Source organism: Cervus elaphus, chromosome 30 (assembly GCF_910594005.1).
Source record: "Cervus elaphus chromosome 30, mCerEla1.1, whole genome shotgun sequence".
NCBI classification, from domain to species: domain Eukaryota; kingdom Metazoa; phylum Chordata; class Mammalia; order Artiodactyla; family Cervidae; genus Cervus; species Cervus elaphus.
In genome coordinates, this window is record NC_057844.1 from 63,127,390 (window position 1) to 63,153,791 (window position 26,402).

Below are 26,402 nucleotides of genomic sequence, written 5' to 3' on the forward strand. Positions count from 1 at the left end.
ACCCTGAATTTCTTTTAGGTTACTGTCCAAACCATACCTTTATCATGTCAGGCTTTGACTCTTGATTCTACTTTTCTCTCCATCTCACTTCTACTGCTACGTTGGCAGCTGCCAGATCATCTCTAACAAACCCTCTCTAACTTCACTTGTATTTGGTCTCTCTATTCCTCACATCCAAAATATACTGGATGTATTTTTGTAATCATTGTTAAAATGTCCCTTATAAAATTAGAAATTACAGGTACTTTCCATGTATTTTTGAAATTAATGCATATGGATTTTTACTTATTCAAATGCACTTTAACTCAAACTCTTGATTTTTCAAAATAACCAAAGATATCTGTTACTTATTGCTGCAAGAATTTTAAGTTGATATGTAATATATAAACACAAACAATATAGAACCAGTACTTGCTTATACTAATGACTTTTATTCATGTATCTCACCCATTAAGAACATTAATTAAATTCATTACTTTTATGGTAGCTCTACTAGGCTATTACAACTTTAACACTATACATAAGTTGCTTCAAGCATCTACTTATTAATGGTTATTACTAGAATTTCTTACCAGATATGCCACAATTTATCCTTTTGCTATTTCATTTTCCAGGTAGGCATCTTATATCTTTTTCTGACTGTAATAATTACCATAAATATAGTAATATTGATAAAGATAAGAAAACATTATACTGTATAATAAATAACATGAGTATGTGTTCAGGTATATTGTCAGTACATTATACAATACATACAATATACACTACAAATATATATCATCCATATTTTAAAGATGAAAACTGAGACAACTTACCAAAGTCATACAAGTTAGTGGTTCAATCAAGAGTGACACCAAGGCATTCTGTATCTAGAGGACAGTAAACGCCTCAAGAATTAATAAGTTGTATATTCAGTTCTAGAGAAATAGTGAGAAATAAAGTATGATTCACCCCAGAATAAAGCAAGAATGGAAAATTTAGAAAATAAGAGACATTTCTCACTTGACATTTGATGGTGCTTAAAAGGCAATTTATTAATGTTACCTCCAAATCCATACACATTCAGTGATGCCATATTACCTGAGGTTAAAATCCAAATTGTTATAGGGCATTCAAAACAATGAAGTTTATTGGACACTTGCCTTTTGCTACAGATTGTACGATTTGACTTTGTATGTTATTTAATCCAAACCTCCTCCCCATGAATTTACTGTTAGAAACTAGCACTCTGGAAGAGGGACTGTGAAAGGACAGGAAATCAATTGAGTGTGTACATATGTGAATGATGAATAACCTGTTCATAAAGCAGTATCATTTATCAGATCGAGTCCACATACAGAGTAGGATCATTTTGTAGAACTAATAAAGTATAAATCAATGTATGACGTGAAATATGATGAAGTTTGAAGAATACAGGTCAGTAGAATATTTATCGTTCTCACTACCATTATATATTTAAATTAACAATTTTAAGCAATATTTATTTTGTGTCAATATTATAGGTACTCTAAGTACTATACAAGTATTGTCATTTAATACTCTCAAAAGTCATAATAAGTACTATTTCCTCAATTTTAGAGACACATGAAAAAAAATTGACACAAAGTCTAAGACAACTAAATTGCTTAAGGTTAAAAAGCTACGAAGTGGTAAAGACAAGAATTATAATATTAAATGAGTCTTTTTATAGATACTCAGAAGAGTTTGATACCATCCTATACTGCCCTTTTATCAGGTTAGATTATGGCCTATAAAGATAGGCATAACAGAAAAAAACTGGCAAAAAGACTGCATGACTTACCTGTGTGCTATATTTTACACTATCAATTTAACCAAAAGGCACAGCCTACTGTTCATCTTACAACCAAACAGTGCTTCTAAAGTTTAGCAATGAGTAATAAAAAAATCTGAAGACACCATAGGCTAGGATGTATATATAAAATCATCTGTGCAAGATTGTATGTGAAATTATACGTATACCTATATAATTTATTAGATTTAGCCAGATTCAGCTGGAGAAGGCAATGGCCCCCCACTCTAGTACTCTTGCCTGGAAAATCCTGTGGACAGAGGAGCCTGGTGGGCTGCAGTCCATGGGGTCGCGAAGAGTCGGATGTGACTGAGTGACTTCACTTTCACTTTTCACTTTCATGCATTGGAGAAGGAAATGGCAACTCACTCCGGTGTTCTTGCCTGGAGAATCCCAGGGATGGAGGAGACTGGTGGGCTGCCGTCTATGGGGTCGCACAGAGTCGGACGCGACTGAAGCGACTTAGCAGCAGCAGCAGCAGCCAGATTTAGCATGTCAATTCACACACTAGAATGTAGCCAGTATGTAGGAAGATATTTCATGGTTTTATTCCATATTATAGCTGCATTGTTTACGTAAGTGCTTGGAACATGGTAGATATGCAGGTAGTGTTAATTTACTGAATGAGTGTATCTTTTTTTTTCCTGCCACATCCCATAGAATCCGACAATAGAATGATGGAAAGTGTTATCCTATATTGTTTTAAACAGTGCATTTCACACAGTACTGCTTTGATTTACCCTCAATTAAATCAAAGAAAATATGACAGACACAACATATTTAATAGTATAGATTATTAAAATGAAGAGAACAAAGGCTAAGATTCTATATAAAAAAGTCTTAGATTCGTGAAGGCCAAATTTAGAGAATATGCAAGTATTTTTCATTTTCAAGAGGTGAATAAGATAAAGTAGAAAATGTATTTCATCTGTGGGTGGTCATTGATCAAGTAATGCCTAGAACATAGATACTATCAATTGAGTCTTTTTTCAATATTTATGGACTCCTTAATAATTAAAGCACATTTGTCCTGCAGGCCTGTGAGGCTGTCATGCTACCTGACCTACCAAGAACCAATACAAATACTACTCTGCATTGACTGCTATCTTCAAGCACTCAGTCACGCTGTATCGATTTGTCCATGTAATCTCATTTGATCTCCAAAACAGGAGAAAAAAAAAAAATCACTGGAACATATCATTAGTCTCCCTTTACAAATAAGGCAATCGGAGTTTAGAAATCCAAGTCTGACTCCAGAGCCCAGGTTCTAAGCCAGTGCTTCTCAAGCTACTTATTTTTAAGTTTTATTGGGATATAATTAATGTACAGCACCATAAGTTTGAGGTGTATAGTAGAATGATTTGATTTATATGTACTGTGAAATGATTACCATAATAAATAAACATCCACCTTCTCATAGGTAGAGAAAAAGAAAAGTGTATTTGCTTGTGACAGGAACTCTTTGGACTTTCAACTTTCAAATATACCATATAGCAGTGTTAACTGTAGTGTCCATGTTGTATACTATATCCTAAGTATTTATCTACCTTTTAAGTTCATAACTTTCAACATTTCCCCCTCTCTACTCCCTTCTGATAACCACAAATCTGATCTTTTACTATGAATTTGCTTTTAAAAAAATTGTTTTATCAAACTGCATTTATCATTGTCTGACTTTGTTCACTTAGCACAAAACCTTCACAGTCCATCCGTGTGGTTGCAAATGAAAGAATTTCTATTTTTTATGTCTGAAATATATGTATATATTGGAAAAATTTTCAGTCATATAGATATGTATACATAAAATCTTACACATTTATCCATTCATCTATGAGTGGGCATTTAAATTGTTTCCATGTCTTGGCTATTGTAAATAATGCTGCTGTGAACATGGGGGTAAAGATATCTTTCTGAGTTAGTGTTTTTATTTCCTTTGGATATATATTCTCAGAAGTGGAATTGTTGGATCATATGGTAGTTCTGTGCTTTGATTATTATAGCTTTATAATGGAGTTTGAAATCAGAAATTTGATGCCTTCCACTTTGGTTTTTTTGGACATTGCTTTGGCTATTCAAAACCTTTTATGGCCCCACATAAATTCTAAGATTGTTTTTTCTACTTCTGTTTCTAAAAAGTCATTGGACTCTTGATCGGGATTATATGGAATCTATAGATGCAGTTGGATAGTATGGACATTTTACAAATATTCTTCCAGCTCACAGATACCAGGTACCTTTTTATTTATGTCTTCAATTTCTTTCAGTATCTTGTAGTTTTCAACACACGGATCATTCTCCTCTTGGTTAAATTTATCTCTAAATATTTTTTTTTATTATTTTGATGCTATTGTAAATGAGATCACTTTATTTCTTTTTCCAATAGGTCATTAGTATATGGAAGCACTGTTGATCTTTGTATGTTAATTTCATAACCTGAAATCTTGTTGAATTTATTAATTAGATCTAACAGGTTATCTTGTGTTCTTGAGATTTTCTATATATAACGTCATCAGCACACAGAGTTTATTTAACTTCTTTTCCAATTTTGAAGCCTTTTTATTCCTTGCCTGATTGTTCTGGCTAGGACTTCCAATCCTATACTGAACAGCAGTATTGAGAGTGTCTTGTTCTTGTCTTAGAGGTAAAGGTTTAAGTCTTTTGCTATTGAATTTGATGTTTGTGCTTCTTAAGCTTTAATTCATGTACAAGTCACCTCAATGTTTTAGAAAACCAAGGTCAGGGATGGTGTCTCAAACTCTGAATTTTGTCAGTCTCCTAGACAATGCTGCTGCTAATCATGGACCATAATTCTAGGAGTAAGGCCCTATATCACTATGTCATCCAGGAATTTTATGATAGGTGCATGAGTATGTATTCCATAATACTTATTTATAACAAATGCAATTGAAATATGAGTATTTCAAGTAAACCAAATTAAAGTAGTATCAAGCAGACTGTTATCATAACCAGTTTGAGTTATATAGCAGAATACGTCTATGCCATATCATTAGCAGTAATGTCAAGGTCGTAAACTACATGCATATACCATTCTTTCAGTGTCAGAAACAATGCATGAAAGCTCTAGATATCTTTACATAGGAAATTTTGGTCTCTTTAAGCATTTCCAAAGCTTGACTTGCTTGTTTGCTATCAATAAATTAATGCAATATTATATAGATCATGAATAACAGCAAATAATTTTAAAATATTTTGTGAAGCTTTTGCCCCCATTGAACATTTTCCTGATGAATTTAGGTACATACCTTTCATGACAATGACAAATTTTATCAATGTGTAAAAGAGAACTGTTTCCGAGCTAAGAAAACAAATATGTCAACAACTTGGGTAACTGGAGAAGCATTGTTTTACCAACTCAAATTTGGTAAGTAAAACTTAGATTCTTGTCTTCCGAGACTAGAAATAAACAAAAATAAAATCCCCAAGATATTTTTTTATAAATTCAAAAATAAATAAGTGATTAGGAAATGGAGTTAGTGTCATAACAGTGAAGAAATAATAAAGCATCATGCTAATCTACAGTTCAAACAATGCATGTTGGTTCTTGTTTTATAAAGAACATTTTGCTTTTGTTTGGTTGCTAAGTCATGTCTGACTCTTTTGTGACCCCATGGACTGTAGCCTGCTAGGCTCCTCCATCCAAAAGATAACCCAGGCAAGAATACTGAAATGGGTTGTCATTTCCTTCTCCAGGAGATCTTCCTGACCCAGGGATCAAACCCACAGCCCCTGCATTGGCAGATGGGTTCTTTATCACTGAGTCACCAGGGGGGCCCACATTTTGCTTTTTCTTCTTGAAAATATCTTGTTTATATTGAAATATCACATTTTAACCATATTCTTACTAAGTAGGTTTTTATACAATAAATCTGTGTATATACTCCTATTACAACTCAGAATACTGCTTGTCATTAGAATAAACATTTTTCTGGAGAATGTACATTATGTATGTATGTCTGTATCCTCAAGTTACAATTAATATTAAATGTTAAAACAGCAAGTTCACATTATGTTAAATGGTGGATGTATTTTCTCTATTTGGACATCACAAACTATATTTTTAATCTAAAGTCACTTTTTTCAACAAATAATTTATGACTATTGAATTATGCTAAAGGATGATCTTTATTTAAGGTGTTTAAAATTCAAAGCAAACAAATGTATGAATAATATCCATAAAAAATATGAGATGGTGAGGCCATTCATTTGACTATAAAGAATTTTAAAGACTTAATATCCTCTTTAAAAAAAAGCCAAAAGAAATAATTAGAAAGCTTTTTAATATCTGCTAAGACTGAAGTGACTGAGCACAAGCCAGACAACAAACCAGAAGTGTAGGTGGAAGAGGTGAAGTGGGGAGTCTACTTAATGCATATTTCCTACAGATAAAATGAGCCCAGAACCTCTGAATCACTTGCATAATGTTCAAGCATAAATTCTTTTTTAATAATTCTGAATAGCAGACCAGTATTCATAAGTGTATATCAAATGACTCTTGTTTCCAGGCACTGTTCTAGAGATATTAAAAGTAGATCATGCAGGTTACAATTAGACAGATAAAGCTTTTCTCGACAATTTTAACTGATTTAATGTCTTATTTTATTGCTAAAATAAAAACAATGATAGCAATCTGAAAAGGATCATTGAAAATTCAAGTTGTTGTAACACCTCTACAAGAAATGGTAAACAAGTAAACATGTTCAGTATTTATTTAAAACATTTATGGTTAGTAAACAACAACAACAAAAAAATGGACTTTGGCCAATGGTCTTAATCTTTTGCTCAGGGTGTGCTGACCAGAGCTCATTAGGCTTTCAGGAGGGACACAGAAAGATGTTATTCTGAATCCCATGAATTTTGAATATTGGCAAATGGACCACAAAACCTAGAAGACAACTTCAAGAATCCTGTATTTTCCTACTTTGCAATTTATAGATTGGAAGTTATGAAACTGTCATTTGATCCTGTTTGAGCTAAAATAAATGGCAGTTTCTTTGGATGACTCTTAAGTTGAATCCCATGTCTATTCCCTGAGGTCTTTGAAACCTCTGAGGAGATATAGCTATTCATGATCTAAAGCACCTCTCCAATAAGGAGACCACATCAGATAAACAAGAAAGTAGACAAGATTCCAGAATGGAGATTAGATGTATAGCCAAAAGGATCACATTCTGAAGTCTCTCAGCCAGACTTCAAATCATCCCCAAATACTCAGAACCCAGTCCTTATGTTCACACTATGTGTTGACTGCATGCAAAGTTCCATTTGCAAATTCTATAAAGTCTGATTGACAGATATGCTGGTTGGAGAGGAGCAGAGCAGGGGAGGGTGCAAAACAGGATGTGTCCAGTCCACTCAGTGCCCAGTTTCTGAATAAACTGCTGCATGACATCTCTGGGGAGTTCACAGAAGGTGGTCAATTCTACACTGAGTTGATACTTAATTCCTTTCTGTTAAATAATTTAGAAAATAAAACTTGTTTGTATCTTCATATCACTTCATAAATAGCTGAATTTGCCTCTCTTCCTTTCTCTCTTTCTATACCCACACATTTATATGTATAGTATATTTAGTCATGAGATAGTAAGGAATGTTGAGGTAACTTCTAATTTAAAGATTTTAATACCAGATTTTTACATGATTCATATCATGTATGTTTAAAGGTGATACTGCGTCAAGAAGACTTAAAATTGCCCACCTAATGTTAGTTGCTCAGTCATGTTCAACTCTTTGTGACCCCATGGACTGTAGCCCTCCAGGCTTCTCTGTCCATGGAATTCTCCAGGTGAGAATACTGGTGTGGGCAGCCATTCCCTTCTCCAAGGGATATTCCCAACCCAGGGATCGAACCTGGATCTCCCGCATTGCAGGCAGACTGTTTACCACCTGAGCCACTAGGGAAGCCCACCATGTATTAGAGCAAAGTTTAGGCAATTATAAGATGCCAGTGATTCTCTGCAATGTGTTTTTCCTGATGTTAAGGGATGAATGGGGTCTTCTGTCACATAATAGTCAAAATGCAGAGGAGACTGAGTCTAGCACCAGTCAGCCGACTGGGAGTAAACTCTAGAGGAAGGACTTAATCATTATTGGAAAGAATCCTTTTTTTTCTTTAAAGGATAGAGGGCAGTGATGACAACATCAGAATCAAGCAATAAGATTGAAGACTATTACCAAGAAAAGGATTTTAAATAAATAGAAATGGTTCTTAAGACTAAAACTAGAACAGAAACACAAGTCCACATGGGGGCTGTTTGATACCAAACCCTATACCATTCACCATACACCCCCTCAAGCAGCCCCTAAACTGCTGCAGTCTTTCTCCTTCAGCAATCCATTGTGATACCTCTTCTGCGCTTCCCAGAAAGTAGAATCAGTGAAATGCTCTCCAATCTGGAGGACTGATTGATATCACATCCACCTTTAGCACATAGAAGGACAAGGTCTAGCCAGAGTTTATAGGAAAGCAGAGAATTAAAAATATCAGAAGGACACTAAAGTTGATATTCTTCACACATCTTATAACAAATCCATTGAGCACCCAGTGTACGGCCAGAGACTAAAACAGGCACCAGGAAAACTTATCCAGACTCATTTCACATAACCTGAGACCTCATGCAGTACACTCCAGCAGCAATGCCCTTGTCTGTTCTTGGAACACAACACGTCCTGAGCATCCACGTGCCCCCTCTTCCAGGAATTGCTCACAAGAGTGACTTCATCTTACTCAATTCTCTTCATTATTTTGGCATTAGCTTAATTGATGCTTCTCCAGAGATATCTTTGACATCCATCCCAAACCTATTATAATCTCTCATCGCACTCTTTCCTAACTTTTATAGCTCATAAAAGTTTTGGATCTATTTTGTGTGTGTGTGATTATATCTTATTGTCTACATTTCCAATAAATTGAAAGTCAGTAGTTCTCAATCTCGACTGCACATGAAATTGGAGCCTTTTAAAAAAGTATCAGTGTCAAAGACCTCACTCTTAGAGATTCAAATTTAACTTGGGATGTAGTCTAGGCCTGACACATATTTAAGAGCTTCCCAGATGCTTCTGATATGTGGTAGATAAAGCTGAGAATCTGATGTACAGTCTTTGAGACAAGATCTATAAGGGGACGAGAGCTGTCTCTCTTTAGTTTACCACCACACCCACTATGTCCAACAGAGTAGCTCCTGCATATCAGAATCTTGAATGAAGTCAAGGTCCTAAGGTTGAGTAGCTCAAATCACATCCAGAATGAACATGTTTTCCAGTTTTGACTAAATGGCTCTTCTTGAATATTTGTCATAAAAGAAGGGTAGGAAGGCAGTTCCAAAGGCAAGCAAGATATTATTTGCATGATCTGAGGAGGTTCAAAATACAGGTACAAAGGCTTTAAATATTCAACTTCTGATGATAATGCTGCTTGGTCTTTAGCAACATTTTTACCTTTTTTGTGACTTACTTCATCTGAAAAATGACAATAACAATTCTACCTACCTTATGGGGCTGTGAACATTTAATGAGCATATAGGAAGTGCTAAGTAAGTGTCAACTGTTATCTGTGTCACTATCACTATTCTGAAAATACATATTAACCCTAAGGGGATGACATATTAGAAGGGAAGTTACTCATCTACCTCTATTACTCCAAAACGTGAGTTCTGTGTGTCAACATGATGAAATAACATTCTGAGCACTGACCCCATCTGATGAGGTCACAATTGTAAATCAGAGACCATTAGAATGAAGTCTAGCCACACAGTTCATAGAAGCACAGAGAATTTCCTCCAAAGAGAACCCTAGATTTTTCCTTTCCCTTTGTTTTGTTTTCTTATGACACGGATATTTTTCTCCAAGATGTAAATTATCTGAGTAAATACCTATCTGTGTGAAAATTACTTAGAAAGAAAATAACTGTATGGTGAATTAAAGGAATTGGAATTAAAGGAAGTAAGAAAGGCTTGAAAAGAGATAAGTTAAACTTTTAAAGCATCAGAAATTAAAAATTCAAATTCTCTGGGATAATATTGAGAGAATTTGTAAATGCCAAAACTCTAAAGGCCATTTGTGTGCTGTCTTTCAGTTAATATTCATCTCCTTTCAAATGTTTGCTACCAAGGACTGCCAATTTAAAAAACAGATGTAAATAGTTCAGCGATGGTGTCCTTCATTTTCCTCGTAGAAAAAGCTAGCTGGAAAAGCTATACAGCAGCTTGAAACGTATTAAACATATGCTCTGCTTCTATAGATGAATTTTGTTCAAACTCATTCTCCCAATGCTAAAGAGAGTATAACCAAGTCCAGAAGTGTTGATGGTGGTTTTCTTTTTTTTTTTCTATTAAGCGTGTGTGTGAGAGTGGACCTCATATGGTCCATAATTGCTGCTGCTTTTATTTACTAACAAGGGAAATTGGTTAAAGGAAATCAACCTTGAATATTCATTGGAAGGACTGATACTGAAGCTGAAGCTCCAATTCTTTGGCCACATGATGCAAAGAGCTGACTCATTGGAAAAGACCCCGATGCTGAGAAAGATTGAAGGCAGGAGGAGAAGGGGATGAGAGAGGATGAGATGGTTAGATGGTATCACCAACTCCATGGACCTGAGTTTGAGCAAGCTGTGGGAGATGGTGAAGGACAGGGAAGCCAGGCGTGCTGCAGGCCATGGGGTCACAATGAGTCAGAAACAACTGAATGACTGAACAACAACAAAAAGACTACCTTTTTTCAATCCTGTAATTTTTAAACACCATTTTTGCTGCAATAAATGGCTGCTTTTCCTCAGAACTGAATAATGTTAAGTCACAGTGATGTCTGGTCTTCAGAGTGTGTTCATTCTAATTTAGGAGTATAATTAGAAATGCTGCTGGGGAAGGTCATTTTTCAGAAATAATGATGCTAAATCTCTTCTGCTGGAAAGATCTTCAAGCCAGAGACTTTTTTCCTCTATACAGACCTGAGCAGAAAGTCTCCACCATCATTGAGAATACATGAACACTGACATGAGAAAAGTTTCAAAGCTGTTGGCATAACACATTTCATGTATTTCTTTATCAGTGCGAGGCATAAAAGTAATTCAGGTTAAATGTTTAATTCTTACAGTTTAACAAAATTCTAAAAATAAGATAAAACCTTAGTGCTAGACATATAGTTGGATGTTATATAAAGTGCCTTACATGTCCTAGAATTAAAGTTAATAGGAAGATAACGTTTAACCCAGTCAGAGCTTTTAAAGGATGGGTATCATTACCTGAGCTTCCCTGGTGGCACAGACAGTAAAAAAAAAATCTGTCTGCAATGCAGGAGCCCTGGGTTCGATCACTGGCTGGGAAAATCCCCTGGAGAAGGGAATGGCAACCCACTCCAGTATTCTTGCCTGGAGAATTCCATGGATAGAGGAACCGGGCAGGCTACAGTCCATGGGGTCGCAAAGAGTCAGACACGACTCAGCCACTAACACTTTCACTTTCATCACCAACACAGACAATGTATGAGCCACACTTTTATATTTTTGTCCTCATCTATTGCAATCTTTCTCCTCAAAACTATATGTTAAATACTATATAGTCAGTGTTATTATCTGAACCTGTTATTTAAGTAATGGACTTTTTGTTGCGTTGAAAAAAATTGATCAAAATATTGCTAAAGATTTACTTTACATCCTGTTTTGTGTTTGGAATAAAGAAAAGGTTTTCTTGGTACACTCACAACCTAAGGATTGATTTAATCCAGGTTCTCTTATACTTCCTCACAGAACTGTCACAGAGTACTCCTTCCCGTGACTTCACAGTCAATAGAAGGTTTTTACATACAACATACTAGCTTAACTATAGCAACATATGCTATTTGGGGTTTGGTTTGTCTCACTATCTTCCCTTGTGGCTCAGATGGTAAAGAGTCTGCCTGCAATGCAGGAGGCCTGGGTTCAATTCCTGGTCAGAAAGATCCCCTGGAGAAGGAAACGGCAACCCACTCCAGTATTCCTGCCTGGGAAACCCCATAGACAGAGGAGCCTGGCAGGCTACAGTCCATGGGGCTGCAAAGAGTCTGACATGACTGAGAAACCAACACAACACACCTTATAAACAGTTGGTAGCTGATTAGTTTGGTTTAAAAGGAGAGCTTCTGTTTCTGCTAGTTTAGCAACTAGTAACTTCCATTAGCTATCTAAATATTGATTCTCTCAGCAGGAGAATTTATCAAAAGAGCTGTGGTCTGATAACTGTACAACATCATAGGACAGCAACACTGCAACTTTGAAAGGCAAGTTAAAGGACTTTAGCCTGTGTGTTAGCTGCTCTCCTTTGCATATTGTTGCATATAAACATTTCTTTATCCTTCTAACAAACACCCGGTGGCTTTTATAAAATGCCATTTAATACCATTCCACGCTTATTGTAAATTCTATCTTTGTTAAAAAAAAAATCAATTCCAGTTTTGGAAATGCTGCATTTTATCATTATTTATTCAGGGTACAAAATCCTCTAATAATTGCCTGAAGGAAATCATCATTTTAGGCTTAATCTGAGTGAGTGAACTCGGTGTGTAGTTTGGAAATGAGAATGGCCCAAGGACTTTCATCTGTACTTCAAGGCATGCAAGAATAATAACAATTTAGAAGTTGCAGTCCTGAACTGGAGACCAAGAGAGAGGACCACATAATGTTTTTCACTTCATAACTGACTGGAGTGCGTCAAAGGACAAAGCCTATTTAGAAGCACAGTAATGGTATAGATTTAGAATGACACGGGGCCTGACATGTCTTGGAAACCCAATGAATGGATGCAAGAAGGTAGCGGTCTGGTTTTCTCTTAGTCACTCAGAGTTTCCTGAGAGAAGTACTCCTTTAAAGTTCTCTGGGGCAGTCTACATTACTGGCAAACTGAACTTTCTAAAGCCAAATTTGGGACAAAGAGTTCAGAGAAAAGAATAGCATGTTTATTGCCTGGAGTCTGTTGGAGACCTAAATTATAGATTTTGAATATAAAAACTCTCTTGCCTTCAAATAAGAAACTGGTGTTTTTGAAGCTCCAAACTTTGAAATGAAAATAGAAAGGTATTCTTTTAGCTTGAATTAGAAAGAACTGAAAGATAATGGGAAATTTACCAATGGTAATATGAACTATGAAAGTGAGAACAGTGACAGTCTTAAACTTCTTATAGCAGATAGTCATTATTTGGCATCAGTTACTCTTTTCCTATTTTCAGAATTTTACAAGCTGTCATTCCTCCATTTTTTTCAAAAAATATCTTATGTACATTCTGCTTAAAATGCTGGGTGACAACAGATATATCATGAGGTTTATTTTGACTTTCATTTCTGTATTTGATCTATAATAACCTCAGGAAAATGGTAAGAATATGGCTTTTAAATTTTTAGGAGAAAATGTATCAACGCGTGTTTTGGGGATGGTGACCAGCTGACACTTGTTATTATAGGTGACAATGAAAACGCCGATCTAAACTGCCAAAGCTAGCATGTAGGTTTTCATGCTTTTTTCTCCTTTGCTTTTTTTTCCCACTTATTTTTATTCGTTGGAGGCTAATTACAATATTGTAGTGGTTTTTGCCATACATTGACGTGAATCAGCCATGGATTTACATGTGTTCTGCATCCCGATCCCCCCTCCCGCCTCCCTCTCCATCCCATCCCTCTGGGTCTTCCCAGTGCACCAGCCCTGAGCACCTGTCTCATGCATCCAACCTGGGCTGGTGATCTGTTTCACCCTTGATAACGATAACCCTATATGCAAAACAGAAAAAGAGACACATGTACAGAACAGACTTTTAGACTCTGTGGGAGAAGGCGAGGGTGGGATGTTCAGAGAGAACAGCATTGAAACAAGTATACTATCTCCTTTGCTTTTAAGTGAAAACTTTAAAATGGGGGCTTTCTCCACCCTTCAGATATAGCTGGGCTTTGTGTGCAGAAGTTGTTCTGCACCAGGATAAGTTTCCCTCAGGCTGGATGGCTGCTTTGAGAAATGAAAAAAAAAAAACAAAAACAAAGTGATGAGTACATTACTGTCTGTGTGTGTGTTTAATACAGCCCAGAAGGCAAGTTATTCTGTGACAGAATCTCTATGGCTATTATGCTCTGATATTGGCGCCCATAGATCTTCCTCAATCAGACCTTGATTACACGGCAGGCCCCTTCCTTTGGCGAAGGAAAAGAGGAATATAACAGTGAACAGAGCAACTGATTATGCCAGCTCTGTCTCTTGTCAGGGAAGACTAGGCACTACCCTCCCCTGGGGCTAGGCCAAAACAGGACTGAATTATTATAATTAAGATTTTCTAATGTTTGAGTCATATTTATGGATTCATTCTCTAAGCTTCAGTCTGTGACTGTCAAACGAAGCCATCTCCTTGAAAACAAAAATATCTTATTTCTTTCAACTAATATATTTATCAATTAGCAAAAAAAAAACACTAAAATATGAAAATCTTGGCTCCTCTGCTTAATGGGCTCATAAACTTGAATTAAGTGCTTAACTTCTCTGTCTCAATTTCTTAATCTGTATTGTATAATGGAAATGATAATAGGTGTTCCTCTGGTGTAACTGCAAGGATTCAAAAAATATATTTGTAAAAAACACTGAACAGCGAATTGCATCTTATAATTGTTTCATAATTATTAGTCATTACTGTAATTAATAAATCTCCTAAGGATTTGTACACAGAACTATGACCAAAATTTGACATTGACTTTTGTGTATAAAGTTTAAAGAGCCTTAAGGCTTGGTTCGATATGACTTTTGTTGGACTATGGTTTTAGTTCTCATAAAAACAATCTTAGCATTTTTTAATGAAATGTAGGTACATCTCAGAGAGATTTCAGGTTTGTTTTCAGACCACCAAAGTAAAATGAATATCACAGTAAAGTGAGTCACATGAATTTTTTGGTTTCCCAGTGTATATACAAGTTATGTTTATACTATATTTTAGTGTATTAATTGTGCAATGGCTTTGTATCTCAAAAACAAATGTGTATACCTCAATTTAAAATTATTTTATTGCTAAGAAGTACTAACCATCATCTGAGCCCTCAGCCAGTTGTCATCTTTTGGCTGGTAAATGAGAATGCAATCCAGCTGATGCACTGGTTTCTTGCTTTGAGAGACCCTCTTTGTGACCCCATGTACTGTAGTCTACCAGGGTCCCCCATCCATGGGATTTTCCAGTCAAGAATACTGGAGTGGGTTGCCATTTCCTTCTCCAGGGGATCCTCCTAATCCAGGGATTGAACCCGGGTTTCCCTGCATTATAGGCAGACGCTTTACCGTCTGAGCCACCACGGAAGTGAGAGACCCGAGGCAAATAACCCAAACACTTCCCTGGTGGCTCAGCAGTAAAGAATCTGCCCATAATTCAAAAGACCCAGGTTCAATCCCTGGGTGGGGAAGGTCCCCTGGAGAAGGGAATGGCAACCCACTCCAGTATTCTTACCTGGAAAATTCCATGGATAGAGGAATCTGGCGGGTTACAGTCCATGGGGTCACAAGGAGTTGGACAAGGCTGAGCAAGTACCAGCACACCATACCTGGACTTCTGATCTACAGAATTATCATCCCGTAAACGTGGGTTTTAAGTCGCTAACTGTGCGGCAGTAGAAAACTATTAATAATACATCACTTAATTGTAATCAACATGCTTCTTATAAACATACATTCTCAGCAACTCAGAAGATCCCCTGTATATTAATTCATTAAAATGAGCCAAAATGTTAAAGTTCTGCCATGGCTGTGCCTACTACTATTGCATTTCCTTTCTGATGCTTCCCACTTCCATGTAGCTTGCTTTACCTTCCAGCCATACATTTATCATTTCTAGAGACAGAGGAATGCCAATAATGATGAAAGCAAACTGTATCCTCTCATCTACTCACCCTCCTATCAGTATCTCATGACAATGAGAAATGCATCTGAAGAGATAACAACTCCTGAAAGACCATCATGATAGACATTGATGCTCACAGGTGCCTCAGTGAATGATTAAGTCTGTGGATACCATAAAGAATGTACAGCAGGTTATGATATCAAGCTCCATGAGTAATTTTATGCTGTCAACTTATTCTGCCCATAATGGAAAATGGAATAATAGTAAAACCTCTGCAGTCAGAGATGGACTCTACTTCAACTCCTCCTCACCACATAAACACTGTTTCCTGCCTTTGTGACACTTGTGTTACCAAAACCCTAAAAGTGCAACCCTTCTATTCTGCAGTTTGTACAACCTATCTCTAAACATATTATCACAGGACAAAACTTTATCAAGGACAGCAGAATAATATCCACATATGAATCTTTTCCTTTGCTAAAATTAAAACAGCTCCCTCTCATAAAACAACACAACCCAGCTAATTTTTTTATAGACTTCATACCTTATATCTCATTTCTAAACTTTTAATAGCAATAGCCACCCAGACATAGAAGCTCTGGATTAAGTGGCAAAACATGTAAAAGACATTGGATTTTATATAAATTAGATGCTATTTCAATCTTCACTAAACTGTCAAGCAAACAAATGTTCAGGTACAAAGTTTCAAAGATAATTAAAAAAGAAAAGAAAGCCTTTAAAATAAACCTATCAACTTATTTTCCATAGGAAAATAAAAGGTTCTAATCCTTTCAAAATGAATAGCAACAAAATTAAATTCTATTCAGCTTGATCTAATTTTCGAAAAGGTAAAAGAAAATATTAGCTAGAAAAAATGTTTTGCCAAGGCCCATGAGCTTCAGCTAAACTAAACACTACTTCTCTAGCATATTTCTAATTAAATATGCAATTAAAATGTTCACTGCCCCTAAGGCCTCCCATCCTATTTAAATAGCTTCTTGTCCTACTTTAAAAAGAGAGTTATAACTTTTCAAGTGTTTTTTAAAATCCTTTAGATTTGCTATGTGATTTCTTGAACAAGCTTATTCCGCACTAAATGTATGAAGTTAGACACATGAACAATTCTTTACCTATTTAATAAATTGACACCTTTAAGTAGTTGATAGTCAAAGGACACACACAAAAATCTGAAATGAGTGCCTTTAAAAAATAGTATGATTCACAGTTCTAATGAGATGGATGAAACTGGAGCCCATTATACAGAGTGAAGTAAGCCAGAAAGATAAAGAACATTACAGCATACTAACACATATATATGGAATTTAGAAAGATGGTAATGATAACCCTATATGCAAAACAGAAAAAGAGACACAGAAGTACAGAACAGACTTTTGAACTCTGTGGGAGAAGGTGAGGGTGGGATGTTTCGAAAGAACAGCATGAACATTATCTATAGTGAAACAGATCACCAGCCCAGGTGGGATGCATGAGACAAGTGCTCGGGCCTGGTGCACTGGGAAGACCCAGAGGAATCGGGTGGAGAGGGAGGTGGGAGGGGGGATCGGGATGGGGAATACGTGTAACTCTATGGCTGATTCATATCAATGTATGACAAAACCCACTGAAATGTTGTGAAGTAATTAGCCTCCAGCTAATTAAAAAAAAAAAAAGTGAAGAAACACGAATGTAAGAAAAAAAAAAATAGTATGATTCAGATTCAGTTACCTACATTTATATATAAAGGTACCAATGGAAAACTATAAAATTAATATTCCAACTAATTGTATATCAAGTATGTATTATCTAAAAGGTATGAAGCTTTACATATTTCTATTACTTCAAATAATGCTTCTCTGTACCATGCCTTTAATTCATATATATACCTATTTTAGTCAGAACATCTCAGTTTGATAACTTTATCAAAGTATGGTTAATATGTATGGGAAAAGTTTATTTCAGTTTTTGAGTATTTCTTTAGATAATTTGAGATGAAGCACATTCAGCTTATAACAAAGGACAGCTGATTGTTTAATTAGATCTCTAAGCTTTCCACTTTATCATATTCTTTTTTTTTTTTTTCATTTTACCACATTCAATTGAAAAAGTAAATCAAGACTAAGGCTGCTGTTACTAGAGTTTCATGGAAAAATTTAATTATTTAATTATTGTTTAAATGTTTGTTTCTTTGACAGTGGTCAGGCTTTAAAAAAAAATCTGTGGTTGTTCCTAGAAGATACAAAACTATTAACAGAATTCAGGTTCTCTCTTTAGAAGGCAACCCTGGTGATTATACTAGAAAAATGTAAGCTTGTGAATTTCAGATCATAAATAAGTGGTTGTTGTTGCAGTTCAGTCGCTAAGTCATGTCTGACTCTTTTGCAACCCCATGGACTGTAGCACGCCACGCTTCTCTGTCCTTCACTATCTCCTGGGCTTTGCTCAAATTCATGTTCATTGAGTCAGTGATGCTATCTAACCATCTCATCCTCTGTCTTCCTCTTCTCCTCCTGCCTTCAATCTTTCCCAGCATGAGGGTCCCTTCCAATGAGGTGGCTCTTTATCAGGTAGCCAAACTATTGGAGCTTAAGCTTGAGCATCAGTCCTTCCAATGAATATTCAGTGTTGATTCATTTAGGGTTGACTGGATCTCCTTGCTGCCCAGAGGACTCGCAAGAGTCTTCTCCAGCAGCACAATTCAAAAGCATCAATTATTCGGCCCTCAGCCTTCTGTATGGTCCACCTCTCACATCTATACATGACTACTGAAAAAACCATAGCTTTGACTATATGGACCTTTGTCAGCAAAGTCATGCCTTTGCTTTTTAATACACTGTCTAGGTTTGTCACAGCTTTCCTTCCAAAGAGTAAGCATTAATTTTGTGGCTGTGATGATTTTGGAGTCCAAGAAAATGAAATCTATCACTGCTTCCACTTTTCCCTTCTATTTGCCATGAAGTGATAGGACTGAATGCCATAATCTTAGTTTTCTGAATGTTGGAGTTAAGCCAGCTTTTTTTTTCTCCTCTTTCACCCTCATCATGAGCCTCTGTAGTTCCTCTTCATTTTCTGCCATTAGAGTGGTATCATTTGCATATCTGAGGTTGTTGATATTTCTCCCTGCAATCTTGATTCCAGCTTGTGATTCATCCAGCCTGGCATTTCAAATGATGTACTCTGCATATAAGTTAAATAAGCAGGGTGACAATATACAGCCTTGTCGTATGTCTTTCCCAATTTGGAACCAGTCAGTTGTTCCGGATCCAGTTCTAACTGTTGCTTCTTGACTTGCATACAGCTTTCTCAGTCAGACAAGACGGTCTGGTATTCCTGTCTCTTCAAGAATTTTAAGAATGAAAAGGCAAAAAATAAGTGAGAAATACTTAGAAAGCGAAGGTGCTTCTGTTTTACTATTTGTCCCACAACTAAACTGTATTTCCATAGTAGACCTCTGAATAATGTGTCTCTTTATTTTTTTAATGGCACTATTAATGTAATTCTGAGATGAATCATAGGAGCTAGTATCAAGCAATGTTGAAATATATCTGAAGAGAAAATCAGGTAGTGAGAGTATCATATAGATAAGTAATGGTGGGAGTTTGTATTTTAATACTCTTTCTGCAGAATAATCTCTATATTTACTAAAATTAGGCATATGAAGGCCATGTGACCCAGCTGTCCCTCTCCCTATATAACTAAAGAGCTCAGCTCTCACTAAGGACAAGAAGACCACATGTAAGGACATTCATTTCAGCAGCATTTATGGTAGAAACAGCCTGGGGACACAAATTGCCATCACTAAAGATTGGATAAGATAGATGCATATTTCAATATATTGAATAATTGGAAAGAATGGCCCAAATGTGCATAAAGAAATATGACTATATCTTAAAACTATATTATTGAACAATGGAATAGAAAACAAGATTTATATCAAAACTTACATAAATCATACATATGACAACAGATCAGCTGATACATATGAATTTTCTCTGTTTGTGCTGTGTATGCTCAAAGAGTAATCTACTCTTTGCAACCCCAGGAACTGTAGCCTGCCAGGCTACTTTATCCATGGAATTTTCCAGGCAAGAATACTGGAGTGGGTTGCCATTTCCTTCACCAGGGGATCTTCCTGACCAAGGGGTCAAACCCACACCTCTTAGGTCTCCTGCATTGACAGTCATATTTTACCACTGAGACACATGGTAAGTCCTTGGATTTTCCTTAGAAACTTAGCATTTACTGTAGAGTCACAGATAACTTCGATTCCATGGAGATGCAATGTGGGGATGGGGATTTTTCTTTCTTGCCTTATCACTTATAAATATTTTTATGTTTTTCTAAGAAAAAATTAAATTCAGTAATAAGACCATATTGTGAAGATTAAATGGAAAAAAAAAAACAGTAGATGCCTATGAGGTAGAATGGAATAGGGTTGGGGTATTCGAGAAACATTTCATGGGTTGATGATCATAATGAATAATGTGACATGGACTGAAGGTTTTGATTAAATACTCTGCATCTGAGGCTCAAAATAAAATCTGATAAAATGCAAATACTCCTGAATACACGTATTTACTCAAGAGAACAGCTGGATTTACTTTATGATCTATTTACATATAAACAATGATAGGCTCATTTAAAACTTTCTTATTTAATCTTTCCTCCCAGGTTTACTCAATAGCCTTTTAGTCTAGTTTTAATTATAGAACCTGAAAGCATTAAAATTTGGTCTGTAATTCATTCTGTTACTAATAAAATAAGACTTTTTCAAAGTTAGACTGTTTTCCATAGTTTGCCTTTATTTGCTTTTGCAGAATATGAAAGTGTTTAAGGTTTTGATTTTCTTGTTTCTGGAAACTCAAAGCTAGGTCTATTTAGAAAATAAATAGTGATTTATCAGTGATATGAATACATGCATGCTTAGTCGTATCCAACTCTTTGTGATCCCATGAACTCTATCCCACCAGGCTCCTCTGTCCATGAAATTTTCCAGGCAAGAATACTGGAATGGGTTGCCATTTCCTACTCCAGGGGATCTTTCCAACCCAGGAATTGAACTCAGAGATATGAAAGAGTCATACCAAAAACAAAAGCCTGTAATTCTGTAGAGGCAGTGTTCTAATAAATACTGAAATGTAAACAATTTAATGGCATTAAAATTGATAATCTCAGATTTTAAAATTTCATAATTTTTCTCTTATATAAAAATAACATTTTTGTCTCAGCCCCTGTAACATATGTGATATTCTAACTTACTTGAACAGGTTATTCTAAAGGAAACATATGGAAAATATTAAATATTACATATTTTCCTATTTTCAGGGTTTAAAATTAATTTTTATAATTGTTATCATAATATATACAGTTGACCCTTGAAAAACACAGGTTTGAATGGTGCTGATCCACTTATACATGGATTTTTTTCAGTAAACTACTACCCACCCTTCCTATCTGAAGGCTCCACATCCAGGAATTCAACCAACCTCAGATGCAAGCTTAATACATGACCCAAACTTGGTTGAATATGCTGGTGCAAACCAGCAGATATGGAAGGCTGACTCTGACACTTGAATATACTGATATTTTGGTGTCTGTGGCAGGTCCTAGAGCTTCTGCCCCGTGTGTACCAGGGAATGACTGTATGAACACTGCTGTCTTATGTATGTTGTTGGTTTTGTTTAGTCACTAAGTCATGTCTGACTCTTTGCAATCCCATGGACTGTAACCCACCAGGCTCCTCTACACATGAGATTTTCCAGGCAAGAATACTGGAGTGGGTTGCCATTTCCTTTTCCAGGGGATCTTCCCATTCCAGGGATTGAACCTGCATCTCCTGCATTTCTGTATTGGCAGGCAGACTCTTTACCACTGAGCCACCAGGGAAGTCTCAGATATGGAATCAATAAGAAAAGTAGAAAAAATTATACTGTTAAAGGACACCTTATTTCCTAAGTATTAATATTTTCACTTTAAAAGGAACATTATAGAGTTAATCCAACTTCAGTCTAAAGCTAAAAGGAAAAAAAGGGTGTGCTTATAGACCCATATTGTATCTGGAGTTTTATTTTGACTTCAGTAGCACAAATCACTGCTGATGATGAGGTAAGAAATGAAGCCTAGAACTCAGCATTGATGTGCCTCTATAAGATATATTTAAGAAATGCTTGGAAAGTCTAATTGTGTGCCCACTCAGATTACTCAAGTTGGCAGGTTCTCATCTGGGAAAGGCAGAATTCATAGCCAACAAATTTAAGAATGTGTCTAGCCCAGAACTAGGGAGATTCAAGAAGATGCAGCACTAAACTTGCCCTTGCCAGATATCTTCCAATGCCCGCTGCTGAAAGTCAGTTCCTTTAGCTAATCACAGTGAGATGTGACTTGCATAAGATGTTTGTGTGAAAGTGTGTATTTTTACCAAGGTTCTCTAAGGCTATTTCAGCTTCCTCAAAGGAATTACATATGGTATGAGGTGAATTTTGAAAAATGGATAGGAAAAATTGGCATGAAAAGATGGAAGTGGAGGCAAGTCAAGTCAAGGGAACAGCTTTAAGTTGACATGGAAGTTTTCAAATGTGACATGTGTTGAGAGATGCAGGGAATTTATTCAGGAGAGTACTGAGAGATAAGACTGGAAAGAGGCCTTGTGGTTACTTCATGTATAATTTGAATTTAAACTTAAGTGTCTGGATTTGAATATTTATCAGCATTCCAAGATTATCATGTCCCATTGAGCATACCCCCATATGTGTATATTTATTCGTTATAAACATGCACTCATACATGAATACAAAATATGCATGTTTATAGTGAAACAAATCTAAAGTTTTAAAGGCTGTTATAAAAATACATAGAAATAGAAATTTAAGACTAAGAACCCAAATGGATTGTTACACAACCTCCGAAAGTCAAATACTCTAACTCAAAGACCAAAGTTATAATAGGCTTCCCTGGTGGCTCAGATGGGAAAGAATCTGCCTGCAATGTGGGAGATCTGGGTTCAACCCTTGGGTTGGGAAGATCCTCTAGAGGAGGGCCTGGCAGCCCACTCCAGTATTCTTGCCTGGAGAATCCCCATAGACAAAGTAGCCTGGCAGGCAACAGTCCATGGGGTCACAAAGAGTCAGACACGACTGAGCGACTGAACTGAACTGAACTGAAAGGTTATTTAACATGGAAGTGATATAGTGATCTCAAATGTTGTCATCTTTACCCAACAATTGTCTTCTACTAGAAAAATTTTACAACAGTTTGATATAACATAATTACATAAATTCAGTAAGTTAAAGAAATATAAAGAAAATACGACACATAGACCTGAAACAAATATTCTCTAGGTGTACTCTGTAGCTCTGTATTTATCTTAGAAACTCTTATGAGGACAGTTCATTTTGTCCCAGTTATCTGATACAGGTTTGCATGTGGGTGCTAAGTCACTTTGGATGTGTCTGACTCTGTGTGACCCCGTGAACTATAATTCACCAGTCTCCTCAGTCCATGGGATTTTCCGGTCAAGAATACTGGAATGGGTTGGCATTTCTTCCTCCAAGGGATCTTCCCAACCCAGGGATCGAACCTGGGTCTCTGCACTGCAGATGGATTCTATACCATCTGAGTTAGCAGAGAAGCCAGAAACTGGTTGAGAGCAGTTAAACTCTCAAGCCATACTTTGTGTACCTGTGTAGAATCTCAGAGCCTCTGATTGGAGGAGAGAGGGTTGAGAAAGATGAATCTGGTGGATGTTAAAAACTTTATTTCTACAGCAGCATGTCTCATCACCCAGACTGTACACTGAGCTTTCAAGAGAATTGCGTCTGATAAAGTCCCTCTGCTTTCCAGATAAAAAGTGAAAAAACACTGGTTAAGTGTTTTACAATGCCAAAAGGAAGCAGGATTTCTTTCCAATTAAATAGAATTTCACACTCAGCTTTGCTACAGTTTCAGATCACTGTCAACTGGATAGTGTTGTAGTGCTGGTTCTCAATAGAAATTTACATTTTTTTTCAATTATGTTTCTTAGGTAAATAGCATTAAGACAAAGTTTACTCTGATAACAGGGTCTGGCAATGAAAGTGAAAGTGAAGTCGCTCAGTCTATCCGACTCTTTGCGACCCGTGGACTGTAGCCCACCAGGCTCCTCTGTCCATGGGATTCTCCAGGCGAGATTACTGGAGTGGGTTGCCATTTCCTTCTCCAGGGGATCTTCCCGGCCCAGGGATCGAACGCAGGTCTCCCTTGTTGCAGGCAGACGCTTTACCCTCTGAGCTACCGGGGAATGGAGGTATACAAATTATTACACTGCAGTGCTGTTGCTGTTGTTCAGTCGCTCAGTCGTGTCTGAGTCTTTGTGACCACATGGACTGCAGCACGTCAGGCTTCCCTGTCCTTCACCATCTCCAGGAGCTTGCTCAAACTCACGTCCGGTGAGTTGGTGATAGCATCCAACTATCGCATACTCTGTTGTCCCCTTCTCCTCCTGCCTTCAATCTTTCCCAGCATCGGGGTCTTTTCTAATGAGTTGGCTGTTCGCATCAGGTGGCCAAAGTACTGGAATGTCAGCTTCAGCATCAGTCCTTTCAGTGAATATTCAGCATTGATTTCCTTTAGGATGGACTGGTTGGATCTCCTTGTAGTCCAAGTGACTCTCAAGAGTCTTCTCCAACACCACAGTTCAAAAGCATCAATCCTTCGATGGTCAGCCTTCTTTATGGTCCAGCTCTCACATCCATACATGACTACTGGAAAAACCATAGTTTGACTATACAGACCTTTGTTGGCAAAGTAATATCTCTGTTTCTTAATATGCTGTCTAGGAATGAAATACTCATATTGTTTTCTCTGTCATACTAAATGAAAATAGAACAAGAAAGAATAAAATATATTTTAGTGTACAAATCACTGCATATCTTCCTTTGAAGGAAGCATATTAATCCAGTTACTTAAGAGAAATGATTCTTGGTGTTAGTATGAAATTATACTCATATTCTTTGGCAAAAACATCACATTTTAGATTTTGATTCCTTTTAGAGAAAAGACATAATCATGACAGTATTCTTGATTATCTCATATTCACTGATAAGATATATTCTCCCTTCTGAAATATTGAAATGTACAATCTTGTGAAGCTGAGTATATAATTGTGATGAAGATATAAATATTAATATCATAATTATACTGCAACAATATTCTGTGACTGTTATAATAGTTAAGAATTAACAATAGTTAATGATAATTAATTAATAATGAATAGTTCTTAAATTGGGAAAATGTGGATGATGAAAATCATACTAGGTACTTCCCTGGTGGTCCGGTGCTTAAGAATCTACCCAGCGATACAGGGACGTGGGTTCAGTCTGTGGTTGGGATCCCACATGCTGCAGAACAACTAAACCTGTGCACCGCAACTTCTAAGGCCATGCTCCAGAGCCAACAAGACATAACAAAAGATCCCGCATGTTACAACTAAGACCTGAGGCAGCCACATAAATAAATGGATAAATTTCTTAAGAAAATCAAATATCAGACTTTCTTGGAGGTAAAACTATTACATGTTACTTGGTTGCAACTCACTAACTACAGAGCAATTGTTTCTATGCTACTATTTTTATTTGATATTAGTGATTAAAAATGTGGAGTTTGAATTTCATAGTATTTAATTTAAAAATTATTAAAAATCACTAATAGAAAAGTAGTTTGAACTTCCCTCCCTGCTTTCCCCCCAGATTTAACATTTTCTATTAAGCAACAGTGATCACTTAATTCCTAAGTTCCATGAAGAAATAGACTAAATAAATGCTTTCTTCCTCTCTCATTGTCAGAGTTATTGTCAAATTATCCCAGATAATTTTAAACATTTCTTAAACTTTATTAATTTAGGATATCTGCTTTGTAAGTTGAGATTTTACCCCCTGATATTATGTAAAGATGATTTTAATTAAAATAATAGGTTTTACCAAATAACAACTTGATGGAGTAATCTCTTAGGACACAAAGGGAAATATGCAATGACTTTTACTTTGATAACTTTTTGGTATATGGGGAGGGGACTTCTCTTTCTGTATTAACCAGGAAAGGGAATGTCTTTCTTTTATACCAACCAAGTTCCCGAGTCAAGCTAGTCTGACAATTTTTACAGAGTGCATCCTGTTGATTTATCATTGTTTAATTTTTGGATATAAATTCCTGTTATGGATATAAAGAAAAAATTTGGGTCTTGGCAAAATTTTTCATGCCACAACAAAATCACATCTTAAATATTTTTGGTAAAATTTGATACATATTTATAATTCTTAATCAAATTTTATTTGATGTCCATTCACACTAATATAAGGTTTTACACCCTCAGCACTGTAACTTTTGGGAGCAAATAGTTTGTTGGGAGGAGCAGACCTGTATATTCTATATATTCAACAGTATCACTGGCATCTGTGGACTAGATGTCAGTAGCATATCCATACACATATGTGCATGCATGTACACACACACACATACACACAGAGTAGCAAAATAAAATTGTGTCCAGATCTTGCCAAATGTCCCCTGGTGAGCAAAATTGCCCCTGGTTAAGAACCACTCCTCCAATACATATTTTATAAAAAATTATGTTTTAGGCTACAAGTAGTAAGTTCTATTTGCTTGGACAATTTTTGTACTTTCAAAATTCCATATTTCAGCAACTAAAGTTTATTCTTGGCAAAGATAGATAATTGACATAAATATGTGATATTTGGTAGGAAAATTAGGTAAT